General features: G+C 40.6%; 2 pseudogenes; both read left to right on the top strand.

Annotated features, from left to right (window-relative positions):
* The first annotated feature begins 1,556 nt into the window (after nt 1–1,556).
* Nucleotides 1,557–3,114, top strand: LOC143645760 (myosin phosphatase Rho-interacting protein pseudogene; annotated as a pseudogene).
* A 287-nt stretch (nt 3,115–3,401) lies between these two features.
* On the top strand, nt 3,402–4,812 carry LOC143645759 (myosin phosphatase Rho-interacting protein pseudogene; annotated as a pseudogene).
* Nucleotides 4,813–13,542: the final 8,730 nt, after the last annotated feature.

The raw sequence follows: 13,542 nt of genomic DNA, 5'->3' as shown, positions 1-13,542 counted from the left end.
GTATCTCCATAATGTCAGCTTTTGTCCAAATGAAGCTGTCCTACCTCAGCATAAAGAAGTTGGGAGATGCAGTTACTAATTTGAAATGGTGGAAATTTCAGATAATTTCGGAGATATGCACAAAATAGCATATTTGAATTTGGTGCTTTTTTTTTCTCTAATGCGAACTTAGGCCCTTTAGCATGAATCAAAACAGGAATAATTTCTCCTATTTTCCTGATATTTATTTCCTCTGAAGTCAGGTTTCTGAATCTCTGTTAGGGCTTTTTGAAAAAATGGAAACAAATGTCATGAGACAGATCCCATTTTAAATAACACTGGAACTTGCTGGTTTATTCATTATTAGCACTTCAGGTTCCTAATCATAACCATCCAAAGGCCAACGGGGTTCATTATTCCCTAATGCCTATTTGAGAAATCCATTTCTCAAAATGGATTACCAACTGCAGCATCCAATGGAAATTAAAAAGCAATAGCCTGAAAAGGCCTAAAATGATAAGGTACCTCTCTCAGGATAAGGTTCTTCTCCCTGTGTCTGTTTCTTCCATGATTTTTTTGTATAAAGAGGTAAATGGGCAGCAATTGGGGTGGGGGTTGGAGGCCCAGACCTCTGTCACCTATGGGGACTGAGCTGGAAAGAAGCCCTTAGGCCCTGGGCATGCAACATAGAAGGCCAGCAAGGAAAGGAACCATCCCACCAGCTAGAAGCTTCTGGCACAGGGAACACCTGGGCAATTCCTTGTGCTGGTCATAGTCACCTCCACCTCCCATTGAGCACTCAGGTTGGCAGGGATTGTGAGTAGGGCAAGGCCAATTCAAAAAGTGAAGAACCTCCCCACCTTCTTCTTTATATTCACACAGGCAGGCAAGAAACAAGAACATATAGACCATCATCTGGCCCTCTCCCAGATAGGCAGTTTTACCTATAATGATTTCATTTTTCTTCATGCTCCACACTCCAGAGACACTGTCTCCTTTTATGTTTCTCAAGGTGGATCCTTTTTCCTTTAGGATTCTCACCCCAATTCATATTCTTAGCAAGAACTTCCCTAATAATCCATATAAAATAACCACTCCTGTTTCCATTCAATCACATCATTTATTAAATTTCATTTATTTGTTTTATAGAACAGGCTGCTTAACTGTCTTTTTATCTCTGTATGTGAAATGGTCCCTGGCTTACAGAGGTGATCAATAAAAAGTGAGTGAGGTCCTCCCTGGGATCGCGCATGGGCCTCTACTAGCATTTGCCGTGGACTTGGGGTGCCTGGGGAGCTCAGGGCACCGGGTGCATCCCCAGCAGACAGTTGGGAGAGCGGGAGCAGCCCTTGACTAGGGGCTCTTCTAGCACAGGGGCAGCTATGCGATCAGACAACGGGGGTTGCACCTGCTGGGAAGGCTTCAGGCTCGCCTCCGCAAGTGCCTTTCCAACTGTCCCGCATGGGCTCTGCGGGTCTGGACCCTGGTTTCGAACTCAGCCGAGGTGAAGGACCTGTGCACTAGGCCCCCAGACCACAGGAGGTGAGCCATGGAGGCATGGGTCCACAGGCCAGGCTATGAGGCAGCTGGGGGCCAGAGAATGCCATAGCACCCGTACTGACCGAGCCACCTGGGCTCTGGAGCCCGCAGCCCGGCGCAGACTGCTAAGCCCTAACGAATGTGCAGGGAGCCCCCAATGAATCAGCGATCACTTAGAACCCGTTCAAGGGAAATCCAGGCCAACATCTTTGACAAATTCATGACAATTTCACATCCAGTTAGTTGCATCTGCTTAACTGACAAGGTCTTAATCTAGACAAAATCCATTTAGGGTGGTTGGCTGCTACAGGCACTGGCTTTTACAACCCAATGCATGGTTCTGGGAAATGAAAGCAGAGGTCCTTCATCCTCTCTAAGCACAGCCTCTTGGGCTTGGCACTGGATGAGAGGCTCCTGCAGAGGACCATCAACAGGAGGTGGTGTACTGGGAGGGCCAGACCTGCTAGAAGTTCTCTATGTGTATTCCGACCCCTGAAAAGGAGCATTTCATCCACACAGGTAATAAGGAAGTCATCGGTGGATTGCTGGAGAAGCTTCATGGTCTCTCCCAAGACCAACAAACAGAACCAGAAGATGAACAAAAAGTGGAATCAACCACCCTGCAGGAGCTGGGGCCTACCTAGGTGGCGTCACCAGTAGAAGCAAAATCGCCAGTACTGAGAAAATCTCCCCTACCAAGTCCATGCTCTGGCAGGAAGAGTTAAAGACCAAAAACCAGCCAGCAGGCATAGTGTGAGTCCAGCACAGACTCCAGGCTAGATCCAGCCACCTGATGCCAGCTCCATGAGGGAACCTGGGTTGGAGAGCAAAGGGATTGGATGGACTCTGGTGTCAAAGTCTGAGTGGACAATGGTTACTTCTCTCTAGAAAGACAAAGCAGAACCTAAAGCCCAAAAAGCAACAGCTGCCCCTACCACCCTGCCCACCCAGCCGTAGCACCCCTAACAACAAGAGATCCCATGTAATTGAAATATTTGAAGCTCTGGACATTTGAGATGGCAGTGTACATGGGCACCAACCCCTCAGCGGGCCATGCTGTTGAGAGAAGAGGGCCTTCTCCCAAAGGTGGGATTTCACTATGGAACTCTGCGCAGCTTCTCTCCTGGACTCTTAAGCCTCCCTTCTGTCTCTACACCAAAGAGCCAAATCACTGAATGGGGGAGGTCCATGGAGTCTTCCATGATGCCAGACCTGCTAAATTTCAAAAAAGATTGACCAATGGAAAAAACATGGGTTTGTTCTGGCAAATCAAAGGCTGAGATACTACAGGGACTCTATTGCAGGGGAGGCAGCTGACATGGAAAGGATATCAACTTGTCTGCATGCTACTTCATCACTGAATACCCAGTAACATATACTACAACTTTCAGATTGTCCACCAGACTTTGTCCACCATTGTCCACCCAGACTTTGATCCCAGAGTGCATCCTATCCTTTTGCTCTCCAGCCCAGGTTCCCTCATGGAGCTGGCATCAGGTGGTTGGTTCTAGCCTGGAGTCTGTGCTGAACTCAGGCTATTGCCTGCTGGTTGGTTTTTGTTCTTTATCTCTTCCCGCCAAAGCATGGACTTGGTAGGGGAGATTTTCTCAGTACTGGCGATTTTGCTTCTACTGGTGACATCACCTAGGTAGGCCCCGGCTCCTGCAGGGTCGTTGGTTCTACTTTTTGTTCATCATGGAGGAGGATGTTTACCCTTTCATCATGATAGCAGGAATGAACCCAGATCATCAGGAAGCATGTCCACCTTGCCACTGCTCCCCACGTGACAAGCACCTTGTCAGATGAAAAGAATAAGTGCAACTCCACTTTGGAGAGCAGCCTGAAGCTATATGACAAGCAAGAGGTAGCTCTGGGAGAGTCGAATGACTAGAAGAGGAAAAGCCGTGTGTGGTGTATGGGAAGCAGAGGTGAGAGAGGCATTCTAAGACCTTGGACTGGGCAGTTCTACCCCATCCAGCAGGCCCTGGCTTAGGAGAGAGTGGGACAGAGCCTGCAGAGCTGGAACTCTACCCCATCCAGCAGGCTCTGGCTTAGGAGAGAGTGGGGCAGAGCCTGCAGAGCTGGAACGGGAGTGTGGGCTTTGAAAGTGGGAAGAGTGCTACAAGTGCTTTGGTGTTCTGGTGACCTGGACCAGCAGAGTGCAGAAGATACAGGGTTATGAAAGGATACCGACTGGAGCACGCGGCTGCTGGCGGCCACAGACCTCAAGGCAGAGGGCATCCAGGTGAAGATGGAACAGCATTGGCACCAAGTGGAAGTCATGCCTCTCCAGAAAGAGAAGTAGGTATCCATTGCCTGCCTACATCTGTCCTGCTGGGAGGACTGGGGCCAGCTCTCCACACGTGAGTTGATCCCGCTGCTGGAGAAGGAGTTGGAACAGAGCTAGAAAGAAGCCTCCAATCTTCTGGAATAGAACAGTCTCCTCCAGACCAGCTGTGTGTGGCTCTGGGCTATGAGCAGATATGAGTAAAAGGGCCTGTGGCAATGGAAGAAACTCACCAGGAGGAGTGTGAAGACCTGCAGAGGCAACATCAAGGAAGTAGAGAAACTACACCAGGAGAAAGGTTGCCTCCTGGCCGAGAAGATAGTAGACACCACTTCAGCCATCCAAGCCATGAAAAATGCCCACCAGTCAGAGGAGGAGTGCAAGCTGGCTAAGAGCCAGCAGTCCTGGATCAGCAGTGTCAACTCAGACATGGACGCTCCAAGGTGGCAGTACTTTGAAGAGCTGTAGTTGGGGTGGTACTCAGAAGTGCCTGGAGAACGCCCACCTGGCGCAGGTACTAGAGGTGGAGTAGACGGCTCAGCGGCAGTGGAAGTGCCTGAGCCAGGAACACAAAGCCCACAACCAGGAATCAAATAACTGCCTGGCTTTGGAGATCACCAGATCACAGCCATTACTGAACTGAAGTAGTGACAGGGGAGACTGCTGACTCCCTCTCACGTTACTGTACCTAAATGAAAAAAAAATCACCTTTTTCAAGGATGAACTACAGATAACATTGCAGGACAAGAAGTATACTTGTGATAATACAGATATCTACATGGAGCTCAGTATTGTGAAGGGAACCAGCATCTACAGAAGCACAGGGTGAAAAGTTCCCTGAAAACATCACTCTGTTGGGATATAACATAATGAAATCTAAAATCACCCCTGATGTCTTGAAGAAAAAGAGGTCTTGTGTCAGCCAGCAAGTGAGAAAAATCAGGTCAAAGAATAAAAGAAGGTCTGACCATGCGGGGCAGTTGAAGTGCTTTGATCCATGGACTTAAAGAAAGAGTAGCTGTCTACACCTAACCTGAACAAACACCCTTCTCAGCTTGCAGCAGCATAACCCAAGCGCTGCTTTGCCTCTACTTGCAATTATTATTATTGTAGTTATTGCTGTTACTGTCAACATAAACTGTGGGTATGGATGCATGAGAGACTGGTTTGTGGGTTTTTGCTCCATTCCCTGCCAAGTTAATTCTTACTTCCCATTGTCTTTATCAAAACTTTTTCCACGATGTTCCAAAATTAGTCTGTCAGTACAGGGTTGGTGAGGGAGCCCCCTCCCTGGACAGGCCTACTGTTAGAAACCCTTCCCTACTGTAAACTGTCCCCTCACTTTTGGTACTGAGGCCCCACAGCTCAGCAATAAGCTAATTCTGTCTTACAGGATTTGTGGTGTGGGAATAGGGCTCTTGTGACACCCTAGGCTCTGCCGCACAGTGTCAGTGGTTTGGTGTTGGGGGCCACTTGGGGTTGAGCACACCATGAGATAGACTTAAAGCCTATGGAGCAGAGAAAGAGCCACTATGACATTATGTTTTTGCCTGGATGTTGCACAGCATTAACAACTCACCAGCCTATGGGAGAAGCTAGAGGAAGAAATGAGGGGACATTGGGCATAGCCCTATGAGAATCAGCTTTCAGCTTCCTCTGTGGGATTGACATTGGAGAGGATAAAATTTTGTATTTGTCCCACTGATGCATCTTAGAACCACATCCCGGGTAATTGCATGAGTCTATCATAATTCGAAGACTTGTAAAGAAGCCATTCCTAATTTTCTGTGTTTTTAAATTAAATCCTGTGTATTTGTTTACATGCACACAAAAGTAAATGAATAAGAGAATGAATTCATAAATCTACGTCATATCCAGTATTTACTGGATAATAGAAATACAAAGTTGAAAAAGATATAGTAAACTCAGGGAACTTGCTGGCAATAAGAACGTTAGAGAAATTGTGCAGTCCAAATTCTGTGTTTTACAAAGATCACTGTGGGTGGATGCAGTGTGAAAGTGTATTGCAAAAGAGCTGGACTAGTGCAGGCAGAATATTTTGTAGGCTATCACAGTAAAAGGAGATATTAAAAGACTCTGAAGTAAGAAAGAAAGGGGCCATATTCCAAAGATGTTAAGGAGGATGAATTGGCTGTAAGTGATGAGGGCGTAATTGGAGTTTTGTTCTCAGATCACAATCTTAGGTAGCTACATAAATAAATGTGCCATTCACTGAAATAAGGATACAGTGAGAGAGTCAGGTTGTTGTAGTAAAAGGAAGGAAGAGAAAACTTATGTGTTAAATTCTAGCATGTTGAGTTTCAGCTATTAGATACAGAAGTTGAGCTGTTCAGGAGACCTTTAGATATATGAATCTGGGTATTTGGGAGAGAGTCGTGGGCTGGAAATTTATTCAGGAGAGAGACATGGTTTGGAAATATAAGTTGGGCATCTTTGGTATATACAAAGATGGTATTAGATACCATAGGAAGAAAGGAAATAAGCCAAATACTGTCAATATAATGAGAAGCCATGAAGGTCAAGGACAAAATCTGAAGTTGGTACGTGCAAATTGCCACCGAAAGAAACACATGCAACCACATTTGTGAGTGGGTGGCTGGCTTAGCATTTGTGAAAGAAGAAAACTTGCCACTGCACCTGGCTGAAGCGGTTGCCCATAGCAGCATAACTATAAAGTAGAGCAGTCCCTTGGGAAGACCACGTGCTGAATGGAAGAAAGCCAGCCATTCTCTTCTAAACATCCTGGGTGCCAATCTGGCATAGCCTTTAGTCACTGTTACCCTACAAAACAAAAAACAGCATTTATCAAAGATGTAAAATTCTTCTTTAGGAAAAGCCAGAATTGTCAATATAACTTGGTGGGCTAGAAAAGTGGAAAATAAGATTATATGAGTTATGATCCTGTCTGCGAATATGTATCTGTTTGCTTCTCCCTGAGTCATCTTATTCTATACCAACATTGGAACTATGAAAGTTACAAGAGAAACATATTTGCCAAGTATATTGAGATTTACACATCCCACAATCAAAACCTTAGAGTTTTTAATATTCAGTAAAGGCTTTTGTCTCATCCCCACCACTCTGCTCTATTCCAAATCACCACATAAGAGATGTGAATATTTACAAAGACAGTTTAAAGTCAAACCTGGAATTTTTCATAAATGGGGAATTGTGAATGAGAGCAAAAATTGCATACAGCTCATTGTTGCCTTGTCACTTTAAGAGCAAGAACTATTTGCTGTCACTGCTCTTGTTATTGCAGTGCCTCGCAAGGTAGAATTTTCCTAGCAACTCTTGATTTCTCAGTCTTTTGAGAGTGATCAAACTGAATTAAGAAATCAGGAATCTAGATGCTACTTGCAAACATTCACCACCTAGATGCTTCTTGCAAACATTCACCACAACTATGTTATCACTGTTCAGATGATATCTTTTTGAGCTCAGAAATCTTTGGGAATCACAGCTCTAAAGAGAATTTACTTGAGAAAAGATTATTTTGTTAAAGAAAAGACTTTATTTTAAAGATGTCTAAAGCATAAGCATTAAGCCCCCCACCTGCAGTATTTGTGTTAATAACATCTCATTAAACAAAAGTTTGTCATGACCTAATTGCCGTGACAAAGTCTCTATATTTATGTTTTTCCACTGGCAAATTGAGAAATAACCAGACAACCAGATGCTATATAATGTGATTTTCCCCAAGAGCTTTTCAGAGTGTCAAATTAAGCTACAGATAATACTCTGCTCATTATTTTCATTATTTCAACTTTTCAAACCAGAATGCTGTATATATTTATATGTATTTATACTTAAATATTATTTGTTTTTCACAAATCAGATAAATAATTGTTTCTGGATATAAGTAGTAATTCCTCCATTTTCCCATTCTTTTCTTCATTAAACTATAATCCCCTTGCTTTTTTCTACCCTAATCGGGAAATTTAGAGACTTCTAGGCCTGATTTTAGTTCAATTTCTTTTTCATCTTTAGAAGTACTGAATAAAAGTATGCTTCAGCAACTTATTCATCCTAATTTAGAAGAAATGGGACGGCTACTCAAATTTCCATTATTGTTAAGCTGAGCTTTGTCTTTGGCATTAGGAAATCCTTGTTTTGAAAAGAATAATAAATGTATAATAATGAGAAATTAGAAGCAATCCGTTACTCAGGAATGGGCCACTGGTGTATAAATTATCTTATATATATGTTCAGTGGAACACTTCTTTGCCATAAAAATTATGATATGGATATTTATATATGGATACTGAATGGTATTTTGCATGAAAAAAGCAAACTAAATTTAGCAGAAAGAAAAAGAGAATTGGAAGGATATTTGCCAAAATATGAAGAATGGTCATTTACCTTTTGCAACATAATGTTTTTGCATTTTTCAATATCCCCAACTCTTCCAAATTTGTCAGCAATTACATACATTCCTGAGTGTACTCTCAGCTCTGTGCCTTTGTTATCTTTCCCCAAGTTAAACTCAGTGAAAACTTGTGCCCAGAGAGACAGACATTAAGCAACAATTAAGTTTGTTAGCAGCATGTGCATGCCTTCCCTTAGCTCTGTGCCTTCCCTGTCTCATGCCCACTATAAAACTTCCCCCACCCTCCCGGATCAATATGGAACCCTTTCACACTGAGCTCTGAATCAGCTGCCATCAGAGTAACTTGACTCTTAGATTAATTTCTTTCTCCATTCCTGTAAGTAAGTCCCTGTAATAATGGTTCATGACTCAGTCTGTGCCTGGTGTTTTCTTTGGTCTCTTGGCTAGAAAAGCCCCTTTGGGTCAGGACACCTTTGGACAGTGGGATTAGAAATGATTTTGGCTACTCCTTTAATTTTAATAGTGTTTGTCATTTGAACTAAAACAGCAAAGCTGTTATTGAAAAATAAGAATAAACTTGGAAATTCAGAAGATGCCCATTGCTCTCCATGAAATAGATATACCAAGCATGCACTCATGCAAATATAGGATAGATTAAGGATAAGAATTATGCAATCTTGTCAGTGCAGCTTACTTTCTGTGGTATCATTCTCTTATACTTTGTTTCATTTTAAAATTGTCCCTAATACAATTTCAGCCAACTTTTGCATCTTTGTTAAGGTTGTCCCCCATTTTTACATCCTTGGAGTTATGATCTTCTTAATTCCGAGACCCTACATAAATCCTATCCCTATTTCACTCCTTCACTCTGTTCTTACATGTTTGCCTTTCTTCAGATGGGAAGCTACATAGGTGTTTTGGTACAAGCCAAAAACAAAGGAACCTCCCCCCACCCCAGGATGTTTTACTTTATATAGAATTACATCTTGAATGACATTTCATAGCAGTGAGTGTGGTTTAACATAGACTTTTGATTTTCCATACAATTTAGTTTCACATATTCGCCCCTCACTCCTCTATCTCTCTGCTCAAATCAAGTACTCAAGTAAGTTAACGAACACTAGCCCTGCACTAAAGGCAAGCTTATACAATGCACTAACAGTGGTCTGCCACATAAGGTTTTCGGTTAAGTTTACATGGCATAACTCCAGTTGGATTTCTGTGCTCCATCACTCTATTGTGATTTATTTTATCAGTCCCTGATATAGCTCTCATCTATTTGCCTTCAATCAAAGAGCCTTATACTAATGCAAACCCCCCCCCCCCCCATTAGACTAACCACCTGCACCATTGCCTGCTGCAAAGCAGGTAAAACCACAAATCTGCTAGCCTGTTTTGGTTCCACAACCAGTTCTGCTTAGCAATATCCAATACTAAGTTTTTCTTAATTTTGACTCTGTAGAGGAAATAATCATTCAAGAGGGAGTAGCATTCGAGCTGGGACTTGAAAGGAAAAATAGTACGCAAATTTTTTTACAACTGAAAAAAGAGCATGAGGGAAAGGAGATCTGTTCTGATGAGGAACAGTAGAAGTACATGGCTAATTTTTAAATGCTACTAATTCCTCAGGCTCCAAAACTAATGGAATACAATAAAGACATCAAAAATAGAATGAGTGGGGGTTTTAGTAGACCTACAATCACAGACAATGGCTCCTTTTTATTAAGCTGTGCTTGGTAGCATGAACTGCAGTTTATAACCCCATTACTCATTTAATTCACACACTAAACTAATGCTTAGAGACCTAGAATTTGATTTCTGATCCTTCTTATTCCAGAACACTAGCTTTTACACTTAACTGCTGGAACAAGCTGTGGTACCTCTGCCACTCTGAGAACCTAAATTCTGTTGCTTAAATTGCCTTCCACAAGAAAATAGTCCATAACTTCCCAAATAATAACTTAAAAATGAGTCTGTGGAAAACAACCAGTGTTGCCAGTTATAACCAGAGGTGATTTGCCTGTGTAGTTATAAACTGTCTTCTCCCCTCGAGCAAGACAATGTTTTCTACAGAAATGATAAAATTGTCAGTTATGTGAAGTTACAAAGGGAGATCATTTATTATCATATAACTTATTTTCAAATTCCAACCTATTTGGAAAATGTAATTGAACATGTTTATTTATCATTGTATTTCTTTTATATTAATTTATGTTTCTTCATGATATATTTCAAGTAGCAAATTAATATCTACAAAATAAGTTATCCAAAAACAAACCACTAAAAGACAATTACATAGCATTAAAATAGCCGCAACATTTAACACTTAACATTCATGCCCACTTGAGCTCTTAATTTCTGTTAATCTTTTCCTTTAAAAGCCTTTACCAGGCCATGGTGGCCCAGTGGCAGAGTTCTCGCCTGCCATGCCGGAGACATGGGTTTGATTCCTGGTGCCTGCTCATGCAGAAAAAAATAAAAGCCTTTAGCATACAAACTTTTGTTTTATAAACTTTTTTCTACTTAATAATGTATAAGTTAGTCTTTCCCATTAAATCACACACATAGGAAATCACATCTGCTTCAGTTGGGGTTCTCCAGGGAAACAGGATCAGCAGGATATATGTATATATCCATATCTCTATCTATCTATCTATCTATCTATCTATCTATCTATCTATCTATCTATATACACACATATATGTAGAGAGAGAAAGAGGTATGTGTTTTAAAAAAAATCTGGCTGATGTGATTGTGGGGGCTAGCAAGTCCAAATTCTGTAGGGCAAGACTGAGGCTGGCAATTCCAGTAAATGTGACATTGAAATATTGAGGCAGAAATCGTCTGACTTCTGGAACCCTCTGTTCTTGCTGCTAAGACCCTCCTATGAGTTAGACATTATGTTAAAAGCTAGGATCCAATGGGAAGTTCAGAAAGTAGGCTGTCCAGAATCCATATGTGTCTCCTATAGAATTGTATATTGTAAGTTAAGGAAGTCTAATGAATGAGACAATTTATCTTCTTAGCACAGTCTTTTACTTGAGCACAGCCATATTATTTAAAATGTGATATAGTTTAAGTTTCTCCTGTATTCTCCTGAGTGCTTTGCAGGTCTTGATAAAATACATTTCCCAAGCTAGTAATGTTGGGAAATAATAGAATGGCAAATTGTGACATAAACTACTTCAAAAAAAAAAAATGCTATGGCCAGGGATGTTGTTGAGCAAATTAGTCAAGAATAGATCTATAGCCTTCAAAGGGAAAAACGTACAAATCAATATTGTCCTTAAACTATCATGTAACATTTTAATTTTGAATAAGCTACCATTCATATAAAAGCACAGAGATATTAAATGTCTGTGTGTGTCTGTGTGTGTGTACGGCTATTTCTTTAGCACTCAAAAAAGTACTGAGGTTTATATATTAGTAAAATCCAAAGAATGCGAAGTTTCTTTCATTAATATCATTTGTAATTTTGTGAAATTTTACACCAGATCAGGAGCTCTTGCTTCAGCAAGGAAGGAAAAAAGGTAACTAATTCTACTGTTAAATAACAAATTAAACATTTCTTTCCAATGTTTAATTAAATGTTAAAAATGTTTAAAATACTTCAAATTACATTTATTTTCTTTCTGACAAGGCTTTTGTTATTGATACCTTAAAAGGTAAACATAATTTTATTTTAAATTTAGAGCTTTCAGTGATCATCAATATTAATGTGAGACCTCTGCATTGCTGATTTATTGCTGAAGGGCTTTACTCAAGTACCTCAAAAGAACTAGACTCTTGTTACATCTGGAAATCCTGTGGCACAACATGGCAGAGTTGTACTTCCTACACATGGAGGGAAATAAGAACAAGTCACAGATGTCTTATCTGAGAGGCTCTATGGTGTAGTGGCTAAGCATTAGGAAACTAGAATAAGGCTACCTAGAATCACATATTGCCCTTACCATTTGCTAGCTTAGTAACCATGGATAACCATTTCCCATCTTCAAAGTGAGGATAATAAGCTCATTGTGAAATGAATAAAGATAATTCATGTAAGGTGCTTTAGGCCAGTGCCTGAAAAAATAAGCATTTAATATAAACAACCAGCCACCCACAAAATCAGGTGACATTGCTGGCAGCATGCTCAGTGTCTTATGTGGATTATCTCATTTAATCTTCACAACACTGCCTAAAATTACAATCACTCCATTTAATCTGTAGCTATTATTAGGGCCATGAAAAAAAAAAAAAAGAAGGGAGGAATGGAAGGAAGGAGAGAAGGAGGAAAGAAGGAAGGAAGGAAAGAAGAAGTAAAGAAAGAAAGGTAGGAAAGCTCCCTAAAGTGAAAAGACAAGTAACATAGAGACTTGTTTTGATTTGTGATTAACAACTCTGAATGCTGTAAAAATACATAACTAATTATCTGAATATCCACAAGCAACTATATTTAATTACAAACTTTTCTCAGTTACTCAGTGCTAAATTTTGAAGAATATTTATTATCCTAAAATATTACTGATGCTGCTTCTCTTTGTCCTTTCCATGATGCGTGAATATACAGTTGGTCAAGGAAATAAAGCCAAGTCAGACTTTAGATTAAATAGCACATATTTAGAGAGTGCCTCTCACATTCATGGAAGTGCAAATGTCCCTGCTAAGGGGAGGAAGGGAAAGAAGTTGAGCCAAGAAATAATATGATCACAGACAAGGAAGAGATTAAACTGAAAAAGGCTAGTGGGGTAAACTGAACCAAGATATATGCCTCAACATTACCAATAATCAGCATTGACTCATTAACAGTTATAAGAAGCTACTAAATATTAGTTAAAGTTTCAAAGTAAAAGAAAAGCTCCATTTTCAATAACCACTGAAAGTCTAAGGACGCTTGCTTTTTTTTTTAACATTTCCTTGGACGTTTTTCTTCCCTAGTGTTCCTCTGACATCTTTAAAATGTGTCTGCATCTTTTGTTTCATAAAATTGTTCCTCAGGCAAATTTCTTGTGCTGCATCACCAAAGACAAATCAAGGTGAAATACAATAATTTTCTAGTAGTATTAGTCATTGCTCACACTGCTTGTACATTACTTTGTCTCAGATACATGCATTTGACACAGATATATATATATATATATATATATATATATATATAGGTGAGGAGTAGAGTGTGTGTTTTCATAGTATACACATTATTATTTTGCTGTTCTGATGGTCCTCATCTTGTTTCCTGCTCACACAGCTGATCTTAATACATTTTTTATCAAAATATCTCCAGGAGTTATTGCAAGGTTTTAGGAAAAGCAGTTGGACTTAGGACTGGAAACAGCTGGGTTTATATTCAGGTTTTCCCTCCCACTTACTATGTGATCTTACCATAATCATACCATTAGATGTCTAG

Source organism: Tamandua tetradactyla, chromosome 9, assembly GCF_023851605.1.
Source record: "Tamandua tetradactyla isolate mTamTet1 chromosome 9, mTamTet1.pri, whole genome shotgun sequence".
In the NCBI taxonomy this organism is placed as follows: domain Eukaryota; kingdom Metazoa; phylum Chordata; class Mammalia; order Pilosa; family Myrmecophagidae; genus Tamandua; species Tamandua tetradactyla.
This window is presented reverse-complemented; position numbering and strand designations above follow the sequence as displayed.